This window comes from Pan paniscus, chromosome 15 (genome assembly GCF_029289425.2).
Source record: "Pan paniscus chromosome 15, NHGRI_mPanPan1-v2.0_pri, whole genome shotgun sequence".
NCBI classification, from domain to species: Eukaryota; Metazoa; Chordata; class Mammalia; order Primates; family Hominidae; genus Pan; species Pan paniscus.
In genome coordinates, this window is record NC_073264.2 from 7,586,532 (window position 1) to 7,599,114 (window position 12,583).

Genomic DNA, 12,583 nt, shown 5'->3' on the forward strand with positions numbered 1-12,583 from the left:
TATTGTATATATAATATTAACTAAAAGTACACCAAATACATTTTATATACTGTAAATAAATTATCAAAAATTTAAGTAAATATATATTACATACTGTACATAAAATATCAAAAGGTACACCAAATATGTGTTATATATACTGTAAATAAACTATCAAAAACTACAGTAATTATATTTCATATACTGTACATAAAATATCAAAATTTCACCAAATATATATTATATACTGTAAATAAAAAATCAAAAAGTACAGTAAATATATATGACACACACTATGTAAAATATCAAAAACTACACCAAATATATATTATATAATTTACATAAAATATCAAAAGGACACCAAATATATCTTCTATAGTGTACAAAAAATATCAAAATTTACAGTAAATATATTTCATATACTGTACATATAATATTAACTAAAAGTACACCAAATACATTTTATATACTGTAAATAAAATATCAAAATGTACAGTAAATATATATTACATACTGTACATAAAATATCAAAAAGTACACCAAATATGTGTTATATATACTATAAAAAAACTATCAAAACTACAGTAATTATATATAATATACTGTACATTAAATATCAAAAATTACACCAAATGTATATTATATACTGTAAATAAAATATCAAAAAGTACAGTAAATATATATGACACAACCTATGTAAAATATCACAATCTACACCAAACATATATTATATAATTTACATAAAATATTAAAACGACACCAAATATATCTTATGTACTGTACATAAAATATCAAAATGTACAGTAAATATATTTCATATATTGTACATATAATATTAACTAAAAGTACACCAAATATATTTTATATACTGTAAATAAAATATCAAAAAGTTGAGTAAATATATATTACATACTGTACATAAAATATCAAAAAGTACACCAAATATGTGTAATATATACTGTAAATAAACTATAAAAAACCACAGTAATTATATTTAATATACTGTACATAAAATATCAAAAATTACACCAAATGTATATTATTTACTGTAAATAAAATATCAAAAAGTACAGTAAATATATATGACACACCCTACGTAAAATATCACAAACTACACCAAATATATATTATATAATTTACATAAAATATCAAAAGGACACGAAATATATCTTGTATACTGTAAATAAACTATCAAAATGTACAGTAAATATATTTCATATATTGTATATATATTAACTAAAAGTACACCAAATACATTTTATATACTGTAAATAAATTATCAAAAATTACAGTAAATATATATTACATACTGTACATAAAATATCAAAAAGTACACCAAATATGTGTTATATATACTGTAAATAAACTACAGTAATTATATTTAATATACTGTACATAAAATATCAAAAATTACACCAAATGCATATTATTTACTGTAAATAAAATATCAAAAATTACAGTAAATATATATTACACACCCTATGTAAAATATCAAAAACTACACCAAATATATATTATAAAATTCACATAAAATATCAAAAGGACACCAAATATATATTATACACTGTACATAAATTATCAAAATGTACAGTAAATATATTTCATATATTGTACATACAATATTAACTAAAAGTACACCAAATACATTTTATATACTGTAAATAAAATATCAAAAATTACACTAAATATATATTACATACTATACATAAAATATCAAAAAGTACACCAAATATGTGTTATATATACTGTAAATAAACTATTAAAAACTACAGTAATTATATTCAATATACTGTATATAAAATATCAAAAATTACTCCAAATGTACATTATATGGTGTAAATAAAATATCCAAAATACAGTAAATATATATTACACACCCTATGTAAAATATCCAAATGTACACCAAATATATATTATATAATTTACAAAAAATATCGGAAGGTCACCAAATATATCTTCTATACTGTACAAAAAATATCAAAAAGTACAGTAAATATATTTCTTATATTGTATATATAATACTAACTAAAAGTACACCAAATACATTTTATATACTGTAAATAAATTATCAAAAATTACAGTAAATATACATTACATACTGTACATAAAATATCAAAAGGTACACCAAATATGTGTTATATATACTGTAAATAAACTATCAAAAACTACAGTAATTATACTTAATATACTGTACATAAAATATCAAAATTTCTCCAAATGTATATTATATACTGTAAATAAAATATCAAAAAGTACAGTAAATATATATGACACACACTATGTAAAATATCAAAAACTACACCAAATTCATATTATATAATTTACATAAAATATCAAAAGGACACCAAATATATCTTCTATACTGTACAAAAAATATCAAAATGTACAGTAAAAATATTTCATATATTGTACATATAATATTAACTAAAAGTACACCAAATACATTTTATATACTGTAAATAAAATATCAAAAAGTACGGTAAATATATATTACATACTGTACATAAAATATCAAAAAGTACACCAAATATGTGTTATATATACTATAAATAAACTATCAAAACAACAGTAATTATATATAATATACTGTACATAAAATATCAATAATTACACCAAATGTATATTATATACTGTAAATAAAATATCAAAAAGTACAGTAAATATATATGACACACCCTATGTAAAATATCACAATCTACACCAAATATATATTATATAATTTACATAAAATATCAAAAGTACACCAAATATATCTTATGTACTGTACATAAAATAACAAAATGTACAGTAAATATATTTCATATATTGTACATATAATATTAACTGAAAGTACACCAAATACATTTTATATACTGTAAATAAAATATCAAAAATTACAGTAAATATGTATTACATACTGTACATAAAATATCAAAAAGTACACCAAATATGTGTTATGTATACTGTAAATAAACTATCAAAAACTACAGTAATTATATTTAATATACTGTACATAAAATAACAAAAATTACACCAAATGTATATTATTTAATGTAAATAAAATGTCAAAAAGTACAGTAAATATATATTAGACACAGTATGAAAATATCACAATCTACACCAAATATATATTATATAATTTACATAAAATATCAAAATGACACAAAATATATCTTATATACTGTACATAAAGTATCAAAAATTACAGTAAATATATTTCATATATAGTACATATAATATTAACTAAAAGTACACCAAATACATTTTATATAGTGTAAATAAAATATCAAATTGTACAGTAAATATATATTACACACCATATGTAAAATATCACAATGTACATCAAATATATATTATATAGTTTACATAAAATATCAAAAGGACACCAAATATATCTTATATACTGTACATAAGATATCAAAAAGTACAGTAAATATATTTCATATGTTGTACATATAATATTAACTAAAAGTACACCAAATACATTTTATATAGTGTAAATAAAATATCAAAAATTACAGTGAATATATATTACATACAGTACATAAAATATCAAAAAGTACACCAAATATGTGTTATATATATTGTAAATAAACTATCAAAACTACACTAATTATATTTAATATACTGTACATAAAATATCAAAAATTACACCAAATATATATTATTTACTGTAAAGAAAATATCAAAAAGTACAGTAAATATATATTACACACCCTATGTAAAATATCAGAAACTACACCAAATATATATTATATAATTTATATAAAATATCAAAAGGACACCAAATATACCTTATATACTGAACATGAAATATCAAAATGTACAGTAAATATATTTCATATATTGTACATATAATATTAACTAAAAGTACACCAAATACATTTTATATACTGTAAATAAAATATCAAAAATTGCAGTAAATATATATTACATGCTGTATATAAAATATCAAAAAGTACACCAAATATGTGTTATATATACTGTAAATATACAATCAAAAACTGCAGTAATTATATTTAATATACTGTACATAAAATATCAAAAATTACACCAAATGTATATCATTTACTGTAAATAAAATATCAAAAAGTACAGTAAATATATCTTACACACCCTATGTAAAATATCACAATCTACACCAAATATATATTATATAATTTACATAAAATATCAAAAGGAAACCAAATATATCTTATATAGTGTACATAAAATATCAAAATGTACAGTAAATATATTTCATATATCGTAAATATAATATTAACTAAAAGTACACCAAATACATTTTATGTACTGTAAATAAAATATCAAAAAGTACAGTAAATATATATTACATACTGTACATAAAATATCAAAAAGTACAACAAATATGTGTAATATATACTGTAAATAAACTATCAAAAACTACAGTAATTATATTTAATATACTGTATATAAAATATCAAAAATTAAACCTAATGTATATTATATACTGTAAATAAAATATCAAAAATTACAGTAAATATATATTACACACCCTATGTAAAATATCACAAACTTCACCAAATATATATTTTATAATTTGCATAAAATATCAAAAGTACACCAAATATATCTTATATACTGTACATAATATATCAAAAATTTCAGTAAATATATTTCATATATTGTACATATAATGTTAACTAAAAGTACACCAAATACATTTTATATAGTGTAAATAAAATATCAAAATGTACAGTAAATATATATTACACACACTATGTAAAATATCACAATCTACAACAAATATATATTATATAATTTACATAAAATACCAAAGGACACCAAATATACCTTATATACTGTACCTAAAATATCAAAAATACAGTAAATATATTTCATATATTGTACATATAATATTAACTAAAAGTACACCAAATACATTTTACATAGTGTAAATAAAATATCAAAAATTACAGTGAATATATATTACATACTGTACATAAAATATCAAAAAGTACACCAAATATGTGTTATATATACTGTAAATAAACTATCAAAACTACACTAATTATATTTAATATACTGTACATAAAATATCAAAAATTACACCAAATATATATTATTTACTGTAAAGAAAATACCAAAAAGTACAGTAAATATATATTACACACCCTATGTAAAATATCACAAACTACACCAAATATATATTATATAATTTACATAAAATTTCAAAAGGACACCAAATATACCTTATATACTGAACATGAAATATGAAAATGTACAGTAAATATATTTCATAGATTGTACATATAATATTAACTAAAATTACACCAAATACATTTTATATACTGTAAATAAAATATCAAAATGTACAGTAAATATATATTACATTCTGTTCATTAAATATCAAAAAGTAAACCAAATATGTGTTATATACACTGTAAATAAACTATCAAAAACTGCAGTAATTATATTTAATATACTGTACATAAAATACCAAAAATTACACCAAATGTATATTATTTACTGTAAATAAAATATCAAAAAGTACAGTAAATATATCTTACACACCCTATGTAAAATATCACAATCTACACCAAATATATATTATATAATTTACATAAAATATCAAAAGGACACCAAATATATCTTATATAGTGTACATAAAATATCAAAATCTACAGTAAATATATTTCATATATTGTACATATAATAGTAACTAAAAGTACACCAAATACATTTTATATACTGTAAATAAAATATCAAAAATTACAGTAAATATATATTACATACTGTACATAAAATATCAATAAGTACACCAAATATGTGTAATATATACTGTAAATAAACTATCAAAAACTGCAGTAATTATTTTTAATATACTGTTCATAAAATATCAAAAATTAAACCAAATGTATATTATATACTGTAAATATAATATCAAAAAGTACAGTAAATATATATTACACACCCTATGTAAAATATCACAAACTTCACCAAATATATATTATATAATTTACATAAATTGTCAAAAGGACACCAAATATATCTTCTATACTGTACATAAAATATCAAAATTTACAGTAAATATATTTCATATATTGTATATATAATATTAACTAAAAGTACGCCAAATACATTTTATATACTGTAAATAAATTATAAAAATTACAGTAAATATATATTACATACTGTACATAAAATATCAAAAAGTACACCAAATATGTGTTATATATACTGTAAATAAACTATCAAAAACTACAGTAATTATATTTAATATACTGTACATAAAATATCAAAAATTACACCAAATGTATATTATTTACTGTAAATAAAATATCAAAAAGTACAGTAAATATATATTACGCACCCTATGTAAAATATCAGAAACTACACCATATATATATATTATACAATTTACATAGTATATCCAAAGGACACCAAATATACCTTATATACTGAACATGAAACATCAAAAAGTTCAGTAGATATATTTCATATATTGTATATATAATATTAACTAAAAGTACACCAAATACATTTCATATACTGTAAATAAAATATCAAAAAGTACAGTAAATATATATTACATACTGTACATAAAATATCAAAAAGTACACCAAATATGTGTTATATATAGTGTAAATAAACTATCAAATCTACAGTAATTATATATAATATACTGTACATAAAATATCAAAAATTACACCAAATGTATATTATATACTTTAAATAAAATATCAAAAAGTACAGTAAATATATATGACACACCCTATGTAAAATATCACAAACTACACCAAATATATATTATATAATTTACATAAAATATCAAAAGGACACCAAATATACCTTATATACTGAACATGAAATATCAAAAAGTACAGTAAATATATTTCATATATTGTACATATAATATTAACTAAAAGTACACCAAATACATTTTATATACTGTAAATAAAATTTCAAAAGTACAGTAAATATATATTACATTCAGTACATAAAATATCAAAAAGTACACCAAATATGTGTTATATATACTGCAAATAAACTATCAAAAACTGCAGTAATTATATTTAATATACTGTACATAAAATATCAAAAATTACACCAAATGTATATTATTTACTGTAAATAAAATATCAAAAAGTACAGTAAATATATCTTACACACCCTATGTAAAATATCACAAACTACACCAAATATATATTATATAATTTACATAAAATATCAAAAGGACACCAAATATACCTTATATACTGAACATGAAATATCAAAATGTACAGTAAATATATTTCATAGATTGTACATATAATATTAACTAAAAGTACACCAAATACATTTTATATACTCTAAATAAAATATCAAAAGTACAGTAAATATATATTACATTCTGTACATAAAATATCAAAAAGTACACCAAATATGTGTTATATATACTGTGAATAAACTATCAAAAACTGCAGTAATTATGTTTAATATACTGTACATAAAATATCAAAAATTACACCAAATATATATTATTTACTGTAAAGAAAATATCAAAAATTACAGTAAATATATCTTACACACCCTATGTAAAATATCACAATCTACACCAAATATATATTATATAATTTACATAAAATATCAAAAGGACACCAAATATATCTTATATACTGTACATAAAATATCAAAATTACAGTAAATAGATTTCATATATTGTACATATAATGTTAACTAAAAGTACACCAAATACATTTTATATACTGTAAATAAAATATCAAAAAGTACAGTAAATATATATTACACACCCTATGTAAAATATCACAAACTTCACCAAATATATATTATATAATTTACATAAAATATCAAAAGGACACCAAATATATCTTCTATACTGTACATAAAATATCAAAATGTACAGTAAATATATTTCATATATTGTATATATAATATTAACTAAAAGTACACCAAATACATTTTATATACTGTAAATAAATTATCAAAAATTACAGTAAATATATATTACATACTGTACATAAAATATCAAAAAGTACACCAAATATGTGTTATATATACTGTAAATAAACTATCAAAACTACACTAATTATATTTAATATACTGTACATAAAATATCAAAAATTACACCAAATATATATTATTTACTGTAAAGAAAATACCAAACAGTACAGTAAATATATATTACACACCCTATGTAAAATATCACAAACTACACCAAATATATATTATATAATTTACATAAAATATCAAAAGGACACCAAATATATCTTATACACTGAACATGAAATATCAAAATGTACAGTAAATATATTTCATATATTGTACATATAATATTAACTAAAAGTACACCAAATACATTTTATATACTGTAAATAAAATATCAAATTGTACAGTAAATATATATTACATTCTGTACATAAAATATCAAAAAGTACACCAAATTTGTGTTTTATATACTGTAAATAAACTATCAAAAACTGCAGTAATTATATTTAATATACTGTACATAAAATATCAAAAATTAAACCAAATGTATATTATTTACTGTAAATAAAATATCAAAAAGTACAGTAAATATATCTTACACACCCTATGTAAAATATCACAATCTACACCAAATATATATTATATAATTTACATTAAATATCAAAAGGACACCAAATATATCTTATATACTCTACATAAAATATCAAAATTACAGTAAATATATTTCATATATTGTACATATAATGTTAACTAAAAGTACACCGAATATATTTTATATAGTGTAAATAAAATATCAAAATGTACAGTAAATATATATTACACACCCTATGTAAAATATCACAATCTACACCAAATTTATATTATGTAATTTACATAAAATATCAAAAGGACACCATATATACCTTATATGCTGAACATAAAATATCAAAATGTACCGTAAATATATTTCATATATTGTACATATAATATTAACTAAAAGTACACCAAATACATTTTATATACTGTAAATAAAATATCAAATAGTAGAGTAAATATATATTACATACTGTACATAAAATATCAAAAAGTACACCAAATATGTGTAATATATACTGTAAATAAACTATCAAATCCACAGTAATTATATATAATATACTGTACATAAAATATCAAAAATTACACCAAATGTATATTATTTACTGTAAATAAAATATCAAAAAGTACAGTAAATATATCTTACACACCCTATGTAAAATATCACAATCTACACCAAATATATATTATATAATTTACATAAAATATCAAAAGGACACCAAATATACCTTATATACTGAACATGAAATATCAAAATGTACAGTAAATATATTTCCTATATTGTACATATAATATTAACTAAAAGTACACCAAATACATTTTATATACTGTAAATAAAATATCAAATTTCAGTAAATATATATTACATTCTGTACATAAAATATCAAAAAGTACACCAAATATGTGTTATATATACTGTAAATAAACTACCAAAAACTGCAGTAATTATGTTTAATATACTGTACATAAAATATCAAAAATTACACCAAATGTATATTATTTACTGTAAATAAAATATCAAAAAGTACAGTAAATATATCTTACACACCCTATGTAAAATATCACAATCTACACCAAATATATATTATATAATTTACATAAAATATCAAAAGGACACCAAATATATCTTATATACTGTACATAAAATATCAAATTTACAGTAAATATATTTCATATATTGTACATATAATCTTAACTAAAAGTACACCAAATACATTTTATATACTGTATATAAAATATCAAAAAGTACAGTAAATATATATTACACACCCTATGTAAAATATCACAAACTTCACCAAATATATATTATATAATTTACATAAAATATCAAAAGGACACCAAATATATCTTCTATACTGTACATAAAATATCAAAATGTACAGTAAAGATATTTCATATATTGTATATATAATATTAACTAAAAGTACACCAAATACATTTTATATACTGTAAATAAATTATCAAAAATTACAGTAAATATATATTACATACTGTACATAAAATATCAAAAAGTACACCAAATGTGTGTTATATATACTGTAAACAAACTATCAAAACTACACTAATTATATTTAATATACTGTACATAAAATATCAAATATTACACCAAATATATATTATTTACTGTAAAGAAAATACCAAACAGTACAGTAAATATATATTACACACCCTATGTAAAATATCACAAACTACACCAAATATATATTATATAATTTACATAAAATATCAAAAGGACACCAAATATATCTTATACACTGAACATGAAATATCAAAATGTACAGTAAATATATTTCATATATTGTACATATAATATTAACTAAAAGTACACCAAATACATTTTATATACTGTAAATAAAATATCAAATTTTACAGTAAATATATATTACATTCTGTACATAAAATATCAAAAAGTACACCAAATTTGTGTTTTATATACTGTAAATAAACTATCAAAAACTGCAGTAATTATATTTAATATACTGTACATAAAATATCAAAAATTAAACCAAATGTATATTATTTACTGTAAATAAAATATCAAAAAGTACAGTAAATATATCTTACACACCCTATGTAAAATATCACAATCTACACCAAATATATATTATATAATTTACATTAAATATCAAAAGGACACCAAATATATCTTATATACTGTACATAAAATATCAAAATTACAGTAAATATATTTCATATATTGTACATATAATGTTAACTAAAAGTACACCAAATATATTTTATATAGTGTAAATAAAATATCAAAATGTACAGTAAATATATATTACACACCCTATGTAAAATATCACAATCTACACCAAATTTATATTATGTAATTTACATAAAATATCAAAAGGACACCATATATACCTTATATGCTGAACATAAAATATCAAAATGTACCGTAAATATATTTCATATATTGTACATATAATATTAACTAAAAGTACACCAAATACATTTTATATACTGTAAATAAAATATCAAATAGTAGAGTAAATATATATTACATACTGTACATAAAATATCAAAAAGTACACCAAATATGTGTAATATATACTGTAAATAAACTATCAAATCCACAGTAATTATATATAATATACTGTACATGAAATATCAAAAATTACACCAAATGTATATTATTTACTGTAAATAAAATATCAAAAAGTACAGTAAATATATCTTACACACCCTATGTAAAATATCACAATCTACACCAAATATATATTATATAATTTACATAAAATATCAAAAGGACACCAAATATACCTTATATACTGAACATGAAATATCAAAATGTACAGTAAATATATTTCCTATATTGTACATATAATATTAACTAAAAGTACACCAAATACATTTTATATACTGTAAATAAAATATCAAAAATACGGTAAATATATATTACATACTGTACATAAAATATCAAAAAGTACACCAAATATGTGTTATATATACTGTAAATAAACTATCAAAAATTACAGTAATTATATTTAAAGTACTGTACATAAAATATCAAAAATTACACCAAATGTATATTATTTACTGTAAATAAAATACCAAAAAGTACAGTAAATATACATTACACACCCTATGTAAAATATCACAAACTACACCAAATATATATTATATAATTTACATAAAATCCCAAAACGACAACAAATATACCTTATATACTGAACACAAAATATCAAAATGTACAGTAAATATATTTCATATATTGTACATATAATATTAACTAAAAGTACACCAAATACATTTTACTGTACTGTAAATAAAATATCAAAAAGTACAGTAAATATATGTTACATTCTGTACATAAAATATAAAAAGTACACCAAATATGTGTAATATATACTGTAAATAAACTATCAAAAACTGCAGTAATTATATTTAATATACTGTACATAAAATATCAAAAATTACACCAAATGTATATTATTTACTGTAAATAAAATATCAAAAAGTACAGTAAATATATCTTACACACCCTATGTAAATTATCACAATCTACACCAAATATATATTATAAAATTTACATAAAATATCAAAAGGACACCAAATATATATTATATACTGTACATAAAATATCAAAATGTACAGTAAATATATTTCATATAGTGTACATATAATATTAACTAAAAGTACACCAAACACATTTTATATACTGTAAATAAAATATCAAAAAGTACAGTAAATATATATTACATACTGTACATAAAATATCAAAAAGTACACCAAATATGTGTTATATATACTATAAATAAACTATCAAAACTACACTAATTATATATAATATACTGTACATAAAATATCAAAAATTACACCAAATGTATATTATATACCGTAAATAAAATATCAAAAAGTACAGTAAATGTATATGACAAATCCTATGTAAAATATCAAAAACTACACCAAATATATATTATATAATTTACATAAAATATCAAAAGGACACCAAATATATCTTCTATACAGTACAAAAAATATCAAAAATACAGTACATATATTTCTTATATTGTATATTTAATATTAACTAAAAGTACACCAAATACATTTTATATACTGTAAATAAATTATCAAAAATTTCAGTAAATATATATGA